Raw genomic sequence first — 20496 nt, forward strand, 5'->3', positions numbered from 1 at the left:
AAGCCATGAAAAGAAATAATATTTCTCGCCATTTCAGGCGAGTAACAACATTTATTCAAATCTAACATTAACCCATTATTAAGAAATAAAGAATAAACTCCTATCTTGGTGACAGGTGATGCTTTCCTGTTGCCCATGACTAAGTTTATCTTCCCGTGCTCCACTTGCTCACTTCTTCTTAGGCCCTGCAAATCAGTACAAATGTGAATACCACAACCTGTATCAAGCACCCAAGAATTAGCATTAGATGAGTTATTAGATAATATTGTATAAATACCTGCATGGGTGGGTTTGACTTTCCCGTCCTTTACACCTTGCAAGTATTTGGGGCAGCTTCGCTTCCAGTGCCCCTTTTCCTGGCAATAGAAGCATTGTGCTTCCTTTGGGTTTGAGGAAGGAGTAATGGGACCTTTCTTTGTCCCACTTGAAGAGGAACCATCAAGGGGCTTACCCTTGGTACCCTTCGAAGGGGTTTTCCTCTTCTTACCCTTTCCCTGCCCAATTGCAAGAACAGGGGCTGCTGAAGGAGTAGAAGTAGAAGTAACAACCGCTTTACCCTTAAGGCCATTTTCAGCTGTCCTTAAGAGTCCCTGAAGTTTACTCAGTGTGACTTCCTCCTTGTTCATATGATAAGTCATACGAAACTGATCATAACTTGGAGGTAAGGAATGGAGAATGATGTCAATCGCCATTTCTTCAGGAAAGTCCACATTAAGCTTCAATAACCGGTCAACGAACCTTTGCATTTTCTGCATGTGACCGGTGATGGGTTCACCATCTTTCATTCTGGTTGTTATCATGGAGGAGATGATTTCGTACCTCTCCTGACGTGCGCTCTGATGGTACCTTTTCTTCAGATCTTGGTGCATCTCATAGGGGTAGAAATCTTCATAGGATTTTTGAAGTTCAGGAGTCATGGTGGCCATCATGATGCACGCTAATTTAGTAGCATCCTTTTCATGTGCCACAAACTCCGCAAACTCTTCAGGAGTAGTAGTGGCTTCATTCACAACCTTAAGCTCCCTATCGAGGACATACTCCTTGTCCTCATAGCGGGTAATCATCCTGATGTTTCTGATCCATTCATTGAAGTTGGATCCATCAAAAGTGACTTTCCCACACAAGTTCATAAGGGAAAAGGAGCCTGTTGGGTTTGAGCCAGAAGCATTGTTGGAAGACATCTGAAAGAAAAGAAAAACAAGTTTCATTAGATTAAGAGTCCTTAATAAGTCACCCAAATGAGATATTAAGGCTAGGATCCAACAAACTATTTATAGTTGGAAGAGGGATGCCGTAATCCAAGCTATAAAATATTTGAAGGTAGGTAAATGACGATTTACCAATTTCCACCATAAGAACGAAATATTTTATTATTAGGTTTTATTGGATTTGAAACTCCTAGATCTTTTGAGATACATTGAACTTTTCAATGGCATGTTTGAATCTCGATTTTGCCCTCTCAAGTTTGTGACTGGGATGCCGAGGATCACAAACAAGGTGTGAATAACCATACAAATTGACTTGGTACCCTTAACTATATTACCTAATCGATGTGCCGGTTAAGCACACACGCTCCACCGATCTATAATAAAGTCAAGTTACCCTTTGACACACTTACTAGTCCTTGTTAGTGTGTCGGTTAACCACACACGCTCCACTAACGACTTGGTAAGGTACAAAGTGTAATTTTATGGGATAGCACCTATTTCACATTTTTCCTAAAGTAACTAAGATTGGGAATTAATAATGTATAGTTACTTTATAATTCATTATACTTTTAATGAGAGTTGAAGTCTTATCCTACCCGTTCGGCTAACGACCCTCCACCAGTCAAGGAAGCGGTGGGTGAGAGTGGACATCCATTAAGCTGCCATTTTATAGGCAACAACCTTATACCCCCCTTATAGACCGGCTTCGTGAATGAGGCCTACTTGCGGTAAGATTGACTTATTCTTATACATATCTATATAAATAAGATTATAATAATAGTATAAGTGTTGATTTTTAAACTTTTAAAAATCTAAGGTTTAATTTGGAATTAAAGTATTAAAGTGTAAGACTTTACAAATTCCAAAACTTGAGGGCAAGTTTTGAAACTATTTCAAGACTCTTCAAATTTGTAACTTATGAATTTTAATGGTTCATAAAGTTGAAGACTCTTCATTTTATGAAACCTCCTATTCTTTAATGACAACTTTTAAAGAAGTGACTTTTGGTTATCCATAACTTGAGGACAAGTTATGGACACCATCATTAGCATTAAGATCATGAATTAATCAAGCATGTAGGTTACATACAATTCCTATGATCTTCTAAAACTCATAAGAACAAATATTCATATCAAACAATTTCAAGAAATCATATTAACACATATAAAACTTGAAAATTGATAATAGTCATTTGAAATGGGTTAACATAATCATTACCAATTTAAAAAACAGATTTTACAAGTCCAAAACAGTTTGGGATAATGATTCTAGCCTATTTCCAACAACAAAATTCGGAAAACTGCCCAGCACGCACCTACTCGTCGAGTGCATGATCCTACTCGACGAGTAGGATGAATTTTGTCTTGGACTCGTCGAGTTCTCCCCTTGCACTCGGCGAGTCCAGTCGAACAGTGAACAATTTTTCGATTTTTCAAGCAGTTTGCATCAAATATATACAGAAAACAACCCTAGGCTCTGATACCACTGATGGGTTTTGAGCATTCTAACACTCCTATGGTGTACATGCAACCCTATAAACCTTGAATCTATGTTTTCTCTAATATACATGCAAATTTGATTTTTCAAGGTTTACTTCCTAACTAGCATGGCATGGGGAATGTGTAATACAAAAACTAGTAGAAGTACATACCTTTCTTGCTGCTTGGATTCCTTGAAGACTTTGTGAGCCTAGCACCCCAAATGTTGTGCCTCAAATGCTTCACACAACACCACAAGACTTGGAATAACTTGAGAGAATGTCACTAACACTCAAAATCGGTTATGCCCTCTTAGAATCAACTAGTGGCCGATTTTGCTAGGTATAGGGTTCCTTTTATAGTGTTGTCACAATTAGGGTTTACATATGAATGCTCTTAATTGTCATGACTCTTCATTTCTAATGATCCATGGGTTTGTAACTCCCATGAACTATCCATGGAGCTCCAAATGGTTATAACCCAACTCCATAAACCATGGATCATAAATCCACCATAAAAGATTAGATGATTGTCATAATCAACCCTACATATTTAATTAGTCTCATTTTGATCACCAAATTAATTATAAATTAATACTTGATCAACACTAATTAAATAATACTATTATTAATATATTAGAATTTATAATATATTAATAATCACAAGTGTCCTTTCTCTCATTTAGTCTATCCAAGTATTGCAATGCCATGCAACCCAAATGGACCATGCCGGGTCGGGTCAAGTACATACCAAATAAAGTTATGGACTTAGACACTATATCCAACACAACTTCAGGGAGCCAGTTACTTTTCGAAGATAGACCTAAGATCAGGGTATCATCAGTTGCGGGTTCACGAGAATGATGTGCCCAAGACAGCATTCCGAACTCGCTATGGACACTACGAGTTTGTAGTAATGTCCTTTGGTCTAACCAACGCACCGGTAGTATTCATGGACCTGATGAATTGGGTGTGCCGCCCTTTCCTAGAAAAGTTCGTGATCGTGTTCATTGACGACATACTTGTTTATTCGCGGAGCGAAGATGGTCATAAACAACACTTGAGGCAGGTACTCGAAACACTAAGGGCGGAGAAACTATATGCAAAATTCTCAAAGTGTGAGTTTTGGATCAGGAAGGTAACTTTCCTCGGTTACGTGGTTAGAGAGGAAGGCATACATGTGGACCCTTCCAAAATCAAAGCGATTGAGAATTGGTCGGCACCAAAGACACCCACAGAAATCCGGCAATTCTTGGGTCTCGCTGGCTATTATCGCAGGTTCATCCAGAACTTCTCCAGAATCGCTAAGCCTTTAACTACCCTAACACAGAAAGGTGTAACCTTTAGTTGGGGAGTCGAGCAAGACACTACGTTTCAAACATTGAAACAGGCCTTATGCAGCGCACCTATCTTGTCCCTGACCGAAGGGATGGAAGACTTCGTTGTCTACTGTGATGCATCCAAGCAGGGCCTAGGCTGTGTGCTCATGCAACGAGGAAAGGTTATCGCCTATGCCTTGAGGCAGTTTAAAACACACGAGGTAAATTACACAACTCACGATCTAGAGTTGGGAGCAGTGGTCTTCGCGTTAAAGATCTGGAGGCACTATCTCTATGGAACCAAGTGCACTATCTTCACCGTCCATAAGAGCTTCCAGCATATCTTTGATCAGAAGGAGCTAAACATGAGACAACGACGATGGGTAGAGCTACTCGGTGACTACGAGTGAGAAATTCGCTACCATCCCGACAAGGCCAATGTGGTAGCGGATGCCCTCAGCCGAAAGGAGTATTCAGGGTGTAAGGTAAAGGCATTAACAATGACCATTCATTCCCATCTATCGGCGCAAATCAGAGAGGCTCAACTGGAAGCCTTGAAACCAGAGAAAGTGGCCGATGAAGCATTGCGTGGGATGGATAAGAACTTAGAGGTCAAGGGAGATGGAGTGTACTATTTCATGAACAGGATCTGGACCCCAAAGTTCGACGGGTACAGAGAGGTTATCATGAGTGAGGCTCACAAGACGAAATACTCCGTTCACCCAGGTTCATATAAGATGTATATGGATCTCAAACAACTCTATTGGTGGCCAAACATGAAAGCGGAAATTGCAACCTTCGTGGGTAAGTGCTTGACTTGTGCCAAGGTGAAGGTGGAGTATCAAAAGCCCTCAGGTTTACTTCAGCAGCGAGAAATACCTGAGTGGAAGTGGGAAAGGATAATAATGGATTTTATCACTAAGCTACCCAGATCTTCGAGTGGGCACGACGCCATCTGGGTAATTGTCGATCGGTTGACAAAATCCACCTACTTCCTGCCAATCAAAGAAAACTTTAGGATGGAGAGACTCACACGAATCTACATTCGAGAAATAATTCGCCTTCATGGTGTACCTGTATCCATTATCTCCGATCGAGATAGTAGGTTTACCTCGAGATTCTGGCAATCACTACAGAAGGCTCTTGGAACTAAGCTGGATATGAGCATGACTTATCATCCACAGACAGACGGCCAGAGTGAGAGAACAATTCAAACATTGGAAGACATGTTGAGAGCATGCGTCATCGATTTCGGCATGTCATGGGACATTGACTTACCCTTGGTCGAATTTTCCTACAACAACAGCTATCATACCAGCATCAAGGCTGCGCCGTTTGAAGCCCTCTATGGCCGTAAGTGCAGATCCCCTCTGTGCTGGGCTGAAGTGGGTGAGACGCAGCTAGCCAAGGGTCAAGTCCCTGACAGCACTATCACTGGTCGTGAGATCATCCGAGGGACGACTGAAAAGATCATACAAATCCGGGAACGATTAAAAGCTTCAAGAGATAGACAAAAGAGCTACGCCGATAAGAGACGAAAACCCTTGGAATTCCAGGTTGGTGACCATGTTCTTTTGAAGGTCTCACCCTGGAAAGGCATGATACGCTTCGGAAAGCGTGGAAAGCTGAATCCAAGATACATCGGACCATTCGAGATCCTCGCTAGGATCGGTCCCGTAGCATACAAACTCCAGTTACCTCGAGAACTTAGCAATGTACATCCTGTCTTTCACGTCTCGAACCTAAAGAAGTGTCTGTCCGATGAGACACTTGTCATTCCCTTCGATGAGATCGATCTAGACGAAAGTCTACACTTCGTGGAAGAACTCGTGGAAATCATGGACCGGGAAGTCAAACGAACGAAACAAAGTCGCATCCCGATAGTGAAGGTTCGCTGGAATGCCAAGCGGGGAACTGAATTCACTTGGGAGCGTGAGGATTCAATGAAGCAGAAGTACCCTCATCTTTTTCCAAGTCCATAATTGTATCTCTATTCTTGAATTTCGGGACGAAATTCCCTCTAACGGGGGGATGATGTGACAACCCGAAACTTTTTCCGTTTCCATTATGCACTTTCCGTTAATAAAATTTGAATTTTATTAATCTTCCGTCGAACCTTTGATTTAGAAAATCATCTGGTATTATATAATTAAACTTATATATGCAAGTCGGAACCAAAAACCGCACGAAACTCGAAATATCCTTGAAAATCATCGTGTTCACGGCCTGACTGGAGTTCACGGTCGTAAACCTGTTTACGGCCGTAAACTCGTTTGCGGCCAGCGTCGGGTGGACCCCACCCATCGACCACAAAATCCCCTATAAATATGAGACCCCCCAGCCTCATTTGAACATTTCTGACTGGAAACTCTCTCATTCTCTCTCTAGAACCTCTGGCCGTAAACTCCGTAACACCCTCTTTTCTCTCTAAAAATCATCACAAAACACTCCTGGAGGTTGTTTAAGAGCATCTAAAACGTGTTTTTAATAAAAAACAACATCACTGTTCTTGAGTTTACGGTCAATCTTCATAGACCATAAACCCATTTCCGACCATAAACTCACCAGATCTTCAAAGGCCGTAAACTCAGTTTACGACCGTAAACCCTGTTCACGGCCGTAAACTGCCTGTCAACCGTAAACACCTTTTAAGTGGTGCAGTTGTCCGAAAACCCACTTTCCCCGATTCGATCAAGTCCCGATAGCATTCCTTAACCGAAATTAAGTGTTTTCTAACACTTTATATAGCGAAATCGCTAATTTAGATACATATGTGTATTTATTTGATATTAGGATTCCGTTAAGTGCCAAGTACAACCACTCGAGGATCTTCGTTTCCAGTCGACGTTTTCACACATCAACTGTGAGTTCATACCCCTACACTTTATCACTTTATAACCAGCAGTGTCACTGCTGAGGTAAAACATTATTTTCCCTATTACATTTACTTTGTGATCTTCTCACATATTCATTAATGTATAAACTATATATAGTTAATGATAGTCATTCTTGGGAAAATACACACTTTTACAAGAAACAAACATACAGAACATTTTGATGCCTTGGTAGAAGGCTACTTTCAGTAGAAAATATAGGATTTTCTAGGAGATACAATTTCTTACAGCAAACATTTACATTGAACTATTACAAACATTTTCTTCAAATACAAACATTTTTATACAAGCAATGACACTAAATACTTATGAACTCACCAGCTTTAATGCTGATAAACTCTTTCAAAATAACTTGTATTCTCAGGTCATCAGTAGACAGGTACAGTCGACCAGGTTTTGAGAAGACGGAGCGTGTTCCAGACTCGTTTGTTATTTTGATTACTTGTTTTTGGTATCTTATTACTATGAAAGAACACACTTGTATTAAATTATACTATTAATGAATGGATGATGTTGTTGCTTGTTTACTACTTTGCATTGTTATGATACTGTACATGACGTCCTCCACCCCCGAACGTTTCCGCCGTTTCGGTTTTGGGGTGTGACGTCAATCCAAATCCATATCTAAAATCATCATTCACTTGATCACATACATTTCTTATTTTAACTTTTATGCTTATAATTATTCAATTAAGCTTCACGAATAACTCATACACATGACTTAATTCATTACATGAGATTAATTTCAAGTATGTTAACAATTCTTTTTGTTAATATACACAAATTGGTTGGTTCCTCAACATCATAAAAACTAATTATACTTTGTTATAGGTGTAATATGTCACTGAAATCTTATGCAAGATTCAGAGTAACATGCTGATCAGGATCTTGGCTAGAATCTTCACCAAGATACAGAAGATCATTAACCCTCTTGTTTGCTCTTTATTCTTTATTTATTTGATTCAGGTCTTGTGTATGTCAAAAAAGACCCAGTCAAGTCGGAATCACAATAAAAAATGTGAGGAAAAGACCTAGTCACCCTAAAAATCGGGATAAGGGAAGACTGTTCATCAGGAATCCCGAAAGAGAAGATAATTTAGAGATTTTAGGAATCTATTTTATAGCTATTGGCAATATGTATAAATAGGAAGTTAATGTCATAAAACCACACACACCAACACAATATCTTTTGCTTGTATTATGCTACAAAGCATACAAGACTTTGTACTCATTTATTTATTTAATAAAATCATCAAAAGTAGCCCAAATATTTTCGGCTCCCGAAGTTTTGTGCTGACAATCTTATTCAAGATCAAGGGCTTCCTCGTAATTCTTGTGTCCTACACACCAAAATCTTGGTTAAGATTATGATTACAACACCACAACCTTTACCAATTTGGTTGATTTCTTCTCAGTATATTTTTGATGAAAATAATTTGGCGCCCATTGTGGGATGTGGTGTTACATTTTTGAAGGTTCGCTTGATCGGATACAAACAAGAAAGAACTAAGAACAAAGTTATCACAAATATGTTTCCACTAATAAATGATCCACACAAAGAGAATCAGCACAAAGCGGTGATAGGGTTGCAATTAGCACAAACCGAGTACACAAATATATAGTAATACAAGTAATAATCAATCCTGACATTTATTATATTGATTCTAATCTAATTAAACAGAGTTATCCTAATCATTGAGATTAAGGGACAGTTAACCGGAAGCTACTATTACTATAATTACAGAATACAAAGTAAATACACTACAACTTGTGATCACAAGCTGACGCTGGAGAGGAACATAAGCTGACACCGGCGCTTGTGACAACCCGAAACTTTTTCCGTTTCCATTATGCAATTTCCGTTAATAAAATTTGAATTTTATTAATCTTCCGTCGAACCTTTGATTTAGAAAATCATCTGGTATTATATAATTAAACTTATATATGCAAGTCGGAACCAAAAACCGCGCGAAACTCGAAATATCCTCGAAAATCATCATGTTCACGGCCTGACTGGAGTTCACGGCCGTAAACTCGTTTGCGGCCAGCGTCGGGTGGACCCCACCCACCGACCACAAAATCCCCCATAAATATGAGACCCCAGCCTCATTTGAACATTTCTGACCGGAAACTCTCTCATTCTCTCTCTAGAACCTCTGGCCGTAAACTCCGTAACACCCTCTTTTCTCTCTAAAAATCATCACAAAACACTCCTGGAGGTTGTTTAAGAGCATCTAAAACGCGTTTTCATCGAAAACAACATCACTGTTCTTGAGTTTACGGTCAATCTTCATAGACCGTAAACCCATTTCCGACCGTAAACTCACCAGATCTTCAAAGGCCGTAAACTCAGTTTACGACCGTTAAGTGCAAGTACAACCACTCGAGGATCTTCGTTTCCAGTCGACGTTTTCACACATCAACTGTGAGTTCATACCCCTACATTTTTCGTATCTTTAATGTTTTCAGGGTGGGAATACAAGCCAAACTCAAAGTATTTTATTAAGTTTTAAACTTATTGATACAATTCAACGATTTCCATGTTTAATAACATACTCGGATATTTCATCCCTTTTGTAATATGTTGAGCATAAGGGAAACTGTTATTTTGGAAATCTAACCTCATAGCTTTCAGAAAGATTTTACAAAGGATTTTCCATAACAACTCTAATAAACTATAATGGTTATAGTTTGGGATAACCCTCTAGGCAGTTTCTACCAAATCAGATTTCATGGAAGAATATATATAAACTATGGCAGATTTAGTTTATGTTATATGTTTTCTCAGAAGTATAAAGTACATTTATTCAAGGATAATTACTGTTTTATAATATTTCTAGCTGGTAAACAAGATTATACATAATTATGAGGCTCTACTTCAATACTATACCCTTAGGTGTACAAGGATAAATCCTTTTAGTATAACCAGAGTCTCCTGGAGGGAGAGCGTGAGATTTGTGAATAGATCTATTCGGGACTGACAATCCAACACCTGAACTGCTAGCTACAGTTAGGCGGGCACGCCTGGGGTGAACAAATGTCATTTAGCTTAACGCCTGAAGAACGTTATAAAGGTCTCTAGGTCATATCAAGTATGGTTATACGACTCGCAAATAAGTATAAACTAACTTTGGTTTACGGACTCTACTCTTCATTTGTTTTATTTTTAATAATAAAACTACCTTCACATATACACTGATAGTAATCAGGGATTTCTAAACTTACATCTCTATCTCTAGGACGGATAACTTGCTTTTAGGGAAAATACAGGATTTTCCCAGGATAACACTGCATTTCTAAAACTGATGATTTATCTTCTACTAATAGATACTCTTTCAACACTACTTTTCATAAGAAAATATGGGATTTTCTTGAAGAACACTTTTCAAAAGAATCAAAGAACCTCTTCCACCAAAACTAAATACCTATGAACTCACCAGCTTTATGCTGATATTCTTTCAAAACTGCTTGTATTCTCAGGAAATCAGTAGACAGGTACCTACTGGATTTTGAGAAGCTGGAGCAATAAGAGTCTTATGTTTATATTTTACATATTATTTGATGTAATCCAAACAAGTTTCAAACTGATGTAAACCTTTTCATATATGTATTCACTGTAATGATTGTGTTGCTATGATCGCTATTATACATTGGTTGTGATGTTATACATGACGTCCTCCACCCTGGAACGATTTCGCCATTCTGGTTTACGGGGTGTGACAGCGCTGGAGCTGATGGTCAACGTGTATTTGACTTATCAGATTATAAGGTTCGACCTTACAATCTCCCCCTATTTGATGATGTCAAAACTATCTCTAATTACACTCATCAGCTTAATTCAAAATTTATTGCTTCATCCACTAGAAGCTATCTCCTTTAAGCTCTTCAATGAGGTTTCTTAGTTCCACTGAGATCAGCCAGTGATAATTGTATTTATTGCCCAACATTAGAATGTAACCCTTGTATAGTTGACCGTAGTTTGTAATTGTATTTATAGTAACTATAGCTGTTAGCCAACTGGTCTGATGTCCATATTATAGATTAGATATAATCCCGTTAATGTAGGGATTTTTGTAATGGTCTTTCTATATATTCTTGTAATATGGTTCAACCCTAATCACCGCTTTGTGCAACACGTTCTCTTTGTGAGAACCTTTCTTAGTGAAAACATATTTATGATAATCATATTGTTCTTTCTTGTTTGTATCCGGTCATCAAACCTACAAGTGGTACTAGAGTAAGTTTTCTGAAACATTCAAGTTATTATGGCCTCCTCATCTCAATATACTCTAAAACCTTCTGCCTTGAACAAAATTCCCTTGTTTGATGAAAACAATTTTGGTATGTGGAAGCCTAAGGCTATGGTTGTTCTTAAAACCATGGACTATGATATGCTAAATATCATTGAACATGGTCCACACGTTCCTATGTATCAACCAATGGTTCATAATGTGCCCACGGGTGGATTGAATCAAAAGCCAATTACTAGCTATGACGCAGAATAAAAAAGACTCATAAGTCTCGATGTGAAGGCAAGAGCTGCTATAGGAAATTATCTTCCCTATCACATCTATCATCTAGTTCAAAATTGTGAGTCTGCACAAGAGATGATGGAGACGTTGAGAGTTGCTTATAAAGGCACTGTTGAGGTTCAAGCAACTACTATCAACAACTTAAACCGAAGATATAAGCACTTTTTCACTCAATTAGGTGAGACTGTAACTCAGACCTTTAATATATTTAACTATTTGGTGAATAATATGTACAGTATGGGCATCACAAAACACGATCTCAATTAGTGCTTAAATTTTTGGACTGCCTGGGTAAAAGCTGGGAACATCATGATGACGTTCTCAAGAACAGCGAGAAGATCAATACCATGGATCTTAACTCACTGTTTGGGAATTTGTGCAACTACGAAGAAACCAAGGTTCTTCAAAAAGATATCACGAAGGACTCCAACAAGGACAAATATGTGGCCTTACTATCAAGAAAGGAAATGTATGATTACGTCAGTGACTCTAACACATCTGACCAGGACAACAATTCTAATGAATACCATGATGAGCTGGTTGCTAGCTCTGCACAAACTGTCAAATGTTAGGAAGAAAGCAGGTTAAGTAGCTCTAAAAGGTTTCCATCTAAGGGAAACAACTCATCGAGAAATAACACTCATGAAAGAAAGGATGATGGGAAGTGCTTCAACTATGGAAGCACCGATCACTTTGCTAGGGAGTATAAATAAAAAAAGGAATCTCAAAATGATGAAAGATATGAGGTGCTATAAAAAAAGTTGTTGGATCACTTGAAGAAAAAAAAGCTCTTTATCGAGAGCCTTTGTTTTTAAAGAGGAGAAACCAGAGAGTGGGTAGATGAAGAAGAATTGATGATGAGGAACCAAAAGGAAAGTGTCTAATGGTTCAAATTGATGAATTTGACACTGAGAAATGTGACAGCAGCTCCAACATGTCTGACGCTGACATCTCTCACGCTGCAAGGGATTCATAGATGCAAGACTAGGCTCCTTATTTCATGCTAATCTCTCTTCCATATTATTTACTCGTTTGATACTTATTTGTTGATAAACAATTTTTTCTTTGTGCTTGATTTATTTTTTTACTGTTTTTCTTTTTTATAACTTAAAAACTTAAGTACTTTTATGTAAGCTTCAAGAATCATAACATTTTGTTCCTGTTATACCAAAGGAGTATACATTGCATGCTTATAATCTAATGATCTCTAGTATTTTATTTTATTATAATCTTTGTCTAAGGATCTATTTTCTACTATGACGCTGTCAAATATATCCTTATCAGAAAAGACCAACTCACTCAAACTTGAACTTCTCTTGTTGCAAGGTCTTATCATTGGATTTGACTCTGCATCATTTCTTCAGAACCTGCACGCTCCTGTATGAAGCTGATGGTTATGATATGAGACATTAAGCGTCTAACTATTTGCACAAGATTAGGAAGAACTACATCTGAACTATATGTCCTGGATGCTCTTCTTGCCCTTTCTTAATGCCTATTTAAGTTGCAATATGACCAGGTGAAGGTAGTGAGCATGGCATGACTAATTTCCTTTAATTCTCTCGCTGTTACTCCAAACCCCATCTGAGATCCAAAGAACACCGTGTCAAAGAAATGATCCATGTCTCTCACTTATCAGTTCCCATTTCCTTGCTTCTTCGAGTCTCCTTCTGCTTGAATGCACAACTAGAAGGTTGCAAATATTTGAACCTTCTAACTCATTGGTTACTAAGATTATGCCTAGTTTAACATCTTTTGATCTTGATAAATATGATGCTTGGCATCCATTTGCAGTTTTTCTTGGATAAGAAAATTTCTCTCTATCCTTTTTGAGTGAATCTTTATTTTTATTTTTTTGGTTGTGATACAGTTAGGTTATTTTTATAGACAGAGAATGCGTGGTAGATTTCTTGGAAAGAAGCAAGTCATTTATGACCATTCAATTCAAAAGTTGTATATTCTCATCTCTTTGCATAATCTGGTCTTTATGACTTTTCTGAAAAAGTTGCATATTCTCATATCTTTGAATGATTCCTTGTTTGACTAATTTTTTTTTATTTTTTTTTGTCTTGTACATTTCATGATTTGACGGTGGCATTTCATAAGCCATGTATGTAACTATTGACAATCCATTGTCCATAGAAGCATGCTGCTGTATGTGCCTAACTATCTCTACGTATCTCATCAGCGAGACCATCTGTTGAGATGACATTGAGTCACCCACTCATGATGATAGCCTAGTCCTGCTTAAAAAATTATTGTAAGGCTTGGGTGTTTATTTTCTTGGTTAATCGTTTCTTACCAGACTCCGTCCCTAGAAGCATGCTTGCCGTATGCATCAAGTCCATGTTCTGCTAAAACATCGAGCAATACCCAGTGGCTTACCTTGATTGCATTGTCATCATCGTATGAGATACTTGTCAGGTCCTTTATTAACAAAAGGTTCCTTCTTTTCTTCAATATAGAACTTGATGATTCACCATGTAATACCACACACTGATAAAAGTTCGAAAATCTGTGTCGATGGTTAGACTATGGACCATAGTCTAACACATGCACCAACCCATTCTTACCCTAATTTCTTCTTTAAAATTTTATGATTCAACATATGATACCAGACGCTGATGATAAAAGAAGTTAATAAATTAGTGTCTCAATCCAAACGCTGATTAGAATTCGCAATACTATGTTCATGATCTATAGTACAACAACGTGCTATCAGGAGACATCACCGTCTCGCCTATCCTTCCGTTGCAACACATGATTTATTGATAGTTTCCGCTACAACTCATGATATGCTGACTTTCTCACTAATATCCTATGTTACGCTAATTATAACGATTACTATCTAATAGTAACTTTCAGATAAGGACAAGAATGCAAACCGTAATTTTGGGGTTTGTGATTTTTACGACACCCTTTTCTCTACTAATGATTTTGTGAAAAGGTGTTTTTTAAATAAATAGGAGTATTGTTTTGGTCAAAAATGAACAAACAAAGATCGACCAAAGTGCATGAGAGGCTGTGATGTTCAAAATAATGCAAGTATAAAATGTAGATCAAAGTGACACAAGTTGTTTACAAGGAAAGCCCTTGATCCTTGCTAGGATCTCCGACATAAAACCTTGGGAGGTGTGCCTTGATGATTTTATTGATTGAAAATGTTGATTATAGAGAAAATGAAAAGAGTACAAGTACAAGTGTTGTTGTTCTGCTAAGTTTCGTGTGTAGTGTGATGAATACAAGTGATTTTTATAGTCTAAATCTAATAACAAGAACTCCAAAAATTACGGGATCCTCCGAGATCAGGTTATAGGCGTTGCTTGACTTGGTCTTCCAGGTCTTTTGCATGGTCATGACGACTATTCGTTGAGAATAAGTCTTTGGCTGATCATTTCTGCACATGTGAGAAAGATAGTAGAGTATATAACCGTTATAAATATTTGAAAAACAATAGTCTGGATCCTGAAGTATGCTTGGGATCGTAAGGTTTGAGGATCTTGATTGTAATTCTGAAATCCTAGCCCTAACAATTGCCCCCAAGTTATCCCTGAAAATAAGCGAATTAGTTCCGGATATATTGAAGGGAAAAATTAAGATAAATAAGTAGAAATAAAGATGAGGGTAAAAAGATAAGATTTTTGAATTTAAAATCTCCAACGACTAGCTTTCTACCCGTTTAAGAGATGTTTACGAGGCAGTCAAATCATATGCCTCTCTCTTCAGATGTCATTATAAATAGAAGCGAATGGTAAGTTGTCCTTTACTCTTTCTCAGTCCCTCTTGATCATTACCGACTAACTTCGAAGGTAAATTTCTCATTCTCTCTTTTCTTAAACTTCTTCATCATGGGCAAAAAGATGACCCTCTCTCACAAAAAAGTTCTCGGTCTTCCTGAAGATGACTTCATCGATCAAAAGTTCTTGTCTTACGACGAAACATGCTCTTTTGACGATGGAGACCTCCAGTCTTTAAAGCTGGTGGAGCTTTCCCCCCGACATTGTGTTTAGGCCATATGAACCTTTAATCCAACCGGATTTTATTTCTTCTTCATGGGTGTGCTTTCTAGAGTACCCTTTTTCTTTAGGCCTAAAATTCCCTTTCTATGGTGTGATTTTTGAATTTTTTGAGTTTACGAAGCTCCCTTACATCCAAGTGATTCCTATCATTTGGAGAATCATGTATTTGTTCGTGCACCTGAATCAAACTCATGATCTTGACATGGGTTTGGCTAAACTGTCCCATGTATATGATCTTTCGACTTTTGGCAATTATCGTTTCCTTTTCAAAGTAAAAAACAAGTCTCCTCTTGTGTTGAAAACAAAACACAACGATGGGGCTTGGAATGAAAGATACTTCTTCATTAGGCGTGACTCCATTCCCGACGGGGATCTTTTTCCCAAAGAATGGATTAAGGAGGGTAGGATTTCAAGCTTATCTTAAAAGATCCTGAAATTTACTTTCTTATTTTGTTTGTTTTGTTACAGGTTTCAAGCTTGGAGAAGTTATTAATGTTGACGAGGATACAGAGGAGAAGATCATTAGGTTTCTTGCACTCCCTGAGGCGAATAGATTCTTTAAGCCTAACCAACCCAGTCTCCACGAGGATTCCTCCAACAACGTTTCGATGGCTACCGGTATAATTCCTCGTGTCTTATTCTGGTTGGTTTTATGATCTTCGATCTTATAAGGATCTTTACATTTATGTAGGCTCCAAGACTACTCGATCCAACGCTCGTTTCCCTTTGGTAGACCTTGCAGATGACATGAGTAGCGGCTTGATTACGGTCAAGCAGGAAAAGGTTTCTATTCTCCTTCCTTCGAAAAAAACTTAACTTGATCTGACTGTGAAGACTCTTGAATCTCGAAAGAGAAAGACCTCTGAGGTTACAGATATATGCCTTGAGAACCTCAACATTGAGGATTCTCGTGGGAAATTGGCTTCCTTTTCTCAGGCTGTAAGCTAATTTATTTATATAGTTAGCTTTTTACCTATTCTTCCCCTTACCTTTACTGATGTTGTGCTTCTTTCAGGTCTTCTCTCATGTCTCTCAGTTCGCCACTGATCTTAGGATCCGTGCTGAAAGTGCTGAACATGCTCTAAGGGAGCAAGAGAAGATCTGGAAGACAACCAACAAGGATCTTCTTCGGAGGGTGGAGCTGCTAAGAAAACAGAAGGCTGAGAAGGAGGAGGAGCATATCCTGGAGACCGAGGAGGTTATTATCGATGCAAAGGCGAGTGTTACGGTGGCTATCTGGGAGGCCAAGATCAAGATGGCGAAGGATCTTGAGAACTCAGAATCTTGGAATGTAGCTGGATGGCGCGAGGCACTAGCCAAAGTAACTGGAAAGCCTATCACTGCTGCTGATGATCCTGCATCGAAGCCTGCAGAGGGGGAGAAGAAGACGGATGCGGCCGATGATGACCATATTAAGGTCTAGGCTACAAGAAATTAACCTAAGTAGTTTTTTGTTTCATTTTCTTTAGAAGTTCGTTGGGAAGGATCCTTAGCAAACTTCAGGAAGGATCCTTTGTTAAAACTAACTTTAACTTGAGGAAAGTCTTTGTATGATGATGCTATAAATCTTTTTTACTTTCCGGGGAGTATCCCATCTTCAGATAACATGCTAATTTTATGACTTTATAGCAAGTATCTGGGGAAAATCCCAATTCAAGGTAACACGTTAATGTTACAAACCTTAGTGAATTACTGGGGAAAATCCCAAATCGTATGATAACATGAAAATTTTATAAACCTTATGTATTTTCTGGGGAAGATCCCAACTTGAGATAACATGTAAATGTTATAAACCTTAGGAATTTTCTGGGGAAGATCCCAACTTGAGATAACATGTAAATGTTATTAAACTTAGATTCAAACTTTAGGATCTAAACTTATGTTCAGAAATGAGAGGGTTTCCAAGTCACTAAAGCATGAAATGATCCCCTCATTCACATCCCATAGTTGGATATCGTGCGTCCAAGCGAGGTGTATAAACCTTAACTCGTGTGAAAGAGGTAATTAACTCTTTAAACGTTAGAGGGGATTAAGTACCCTTATTCGTAGGAGAGATGATCAAGCTCTATTCTTAGGAAGTTCATATCGTGAATCGTCGGACGTTTGCAGTCATGGAGATCTTTTATGCCAATGGTCAGGATCCACGAATATTCATCTATCAAGATCCTAAGAGGTCAGGATCTTTAAGTGTCAGGATGTAACATACACGTTCAGTTATCGTGTTTTGTTTAAAAACGAATATTACTTAATATGATTTTGAGTGTTGAATTCTAACATGATAGTTTTATGAAGAATTGAAGTAAAACTATGTTTAGAATAATTCGGAAAGTATTGGAAGTCTTATGAGATTCCAATCAAAAGTCAACTATTAAAATTAACAAAAATATAAAGCTGGAAATAAATAAAAATAAGGTTATTAGAAGTTGTAGATAATCTTGTTAGAAACATTTAGGCGAAAACCTCATTAAAATCCGAGTTATAACGAAGAAGTTATGACCAATCGAAGATCCGCGACAAAACCAATTAGCGTAAAAAGTGAGTTTTCAATAAAGTACTTTTTAGCTTTAGTGATCTAAATGAAAGTCGTAGTATTCATTAAACCGAGAATTTTCATAAATAGAACGTCCAAATCTGACTTCGTATGAGGAAGTTATGATTTTTCTAAGTTTCGGTATAGCAATATACAGCTAAAAACTCAAAATAAAGATCGAGTGATTTTTTAGCCGACACAACCTAAACGAGAATCAAAGGTCTTGTCAAATAGTAGTACAACGGTAAAAAGACAGACGAAAACGGACGTCGGATGAAGAAGTTATGAATTTTTAACGGATTTTCCTGTCCCGGTCTGTTAAAAATAATAATATTAAAAATAAATCAAAATTCGCCAACGGAGTCTAAACGAAAGTCGTAGAGTATAATCTCGCCTATGCGTGCATATAAACAATGTCGAAAATGGAGCTCGTATGCGAAAGTTATGAATTTTTGAAGATTTGGGAAAAAAATCCAAGAAATTTCGCATGCATGGCTCGGATTCAACCACGTACGAGCTTCGCAAACCTGCCGCGTGTCCGACTCGTGGCGCGTCCGAAGGTCTGAAGCGAGCCACCTCGCCTCGCTGCTGACGCGTGCCTCGCCTCGCTGCTGACACATGCCTCGCTTCGCATGTCTGACGCGTGCTCCTCCCCCTCGCCTGCGAACCGACGCATGTCCCTCTCTCTTCCCTTCGGAACCGAGCCCTCGCACCCTACATAAGGGGAGGTGGGAACCCTCCCGGGTTTGGTTAGATTTTTGCACACTTTTTCACTTTAAACGTTCTTTCAAGCTATTTTACATCCCCCGAAGCCCTGGGATCATACCTAACACCTGAAAAACATCCCGAAGTGCCCGAAGACCCCGAGAAATTTATCTTTTCGGTTTGAAGCTCAACCCACGCAAGGCCTGGTTTTCAATAAAGCTCACGGTTTTTCATTGAAGGAAGTTAATTATAGAAACGAAGTGCTGCCCAAATTACTATTTTAACCTCCGGTTATTTCACGGTGAGTTCAAATTATAGGAACAATTGTATGTGATGTGTTATATGTGCAATGTGCTTTCCCGTGTTATTATGATAATGAGCTATACCTTTGACCAGGAAGTGAATGACTAAGCATCACTTGGGTATTGGTATGTAGCCTTTGACCGTGAAGTGAATGAGTAAGCATCACTTTGGCATTGGCAGAATGCTGGATAGGGCTGAAAGCCTGTAACTTCTAGCAAAATGTTAATTCAGAAATCGTTTATTTTTTGTGCCACTTGGACTGAAGTCTTATTGATGTATATCAAGTTGAAATTGTTGCATCTCATTGATTGTAAATCTTTGAATCAAATCATTTGTTGATATGGAAAGCTTGTCACATGATTCACATATGCCTTTGTTTTTTTTTGTTCCTCTTTTGCTTCTGTCATATTGGTATATATATGGCATAACGTTATATTGTATCTATTTTTGTACTCACTAAGCGTCACCGCTTATCCCTCTCAGTGTTTAACTATTGCAGGTAATAAGTAGCCAGTATAGACATATACTGTTGGAAGATTTAGAATAGTTAATAATATTACTTTTGTATTTAGTGATCGTGTATGTATAAAATTATAATTTCCTGGGTAGTTATGTAATATACTAAAACTTAGTCGGTTTGTATCCAGTCTTTTGTAATTAAACTATCAATGTAAAATATTGTTTATGAATATGCATGTAGCATGTTTTGGAGTAATATGATGTAGTTATAGAGAGGGGTTCTTTCAATCATGGTATCAGAGCAGTAGTTTAAGTGAACTAAATATCACGGGTTGGTATTTAGACTTAAACCGTCAAAAGTTCAATATATGAACAGATTCATTGTAAGTATATGGATACAAACCATAGGAAAGACTTAAGTAAAGTATTATGTAATGATAAATCCTAATATTCTAAAATATTATATTACTTCATATTTTCAGAACAATGACTGAACATGTGAGTAGCCATATACCAGATGTGGGTGGAGATCCTCAACTTGATGAAATAAATACTCCAGTATCCCCACGTGAGGAGCGGATTGTGGATAAACTTATTGGTGTTATTCGGCAGACTCTCGAAGAACATAAAAAAGACTAGTGATAAAGGAAAAGAGAAAGTCACCGGAGAATCTTCAAAAGGGGAGGCGTAACGTCCCTCATTCAAAACTTTCAAGAGTAATGGTGCTATGGAGTTTTCAAGTGTTCTTAATACCATTGTTGTTCTTACATGGATCCTGAACACAAAAAAAGTATTACATATTTCTCATGTGGTTAATGAAGACAAGGCTAATTATGCTTCTGCAATGCTCATCAGAGAAGCCTTGGTATGATGGGAAGCAATATTCGAAGCTCTCAACGGGTATGACCAGGATAATTTATCTTGGGAAATGTTCAAAACTCGTTTGCTAGGAAAGTATTCTCCTCTATACATGAGGAGAAGATTGGAGAAAGAATTCCTCAAGCTTAAACAGGGAGGAATGACTGTGAATGATTATGAAACTCAATACAA

The sequence above is a fragment of the Lactuca virosa genome, chromosome 9, assembly GCF_052849685.1.
Source record: "Lactuca virosa cultivar CGN04683 chromosome 9, Lactuca_virosa_CGN04683_v6, whole genome shotgun sequence".
NCBI lineage: Eukaryota > Viridiplantae > Streptophyta > Magnoliopsida > Asterales > Asteraceae > Lactuca > Lactuca virosa.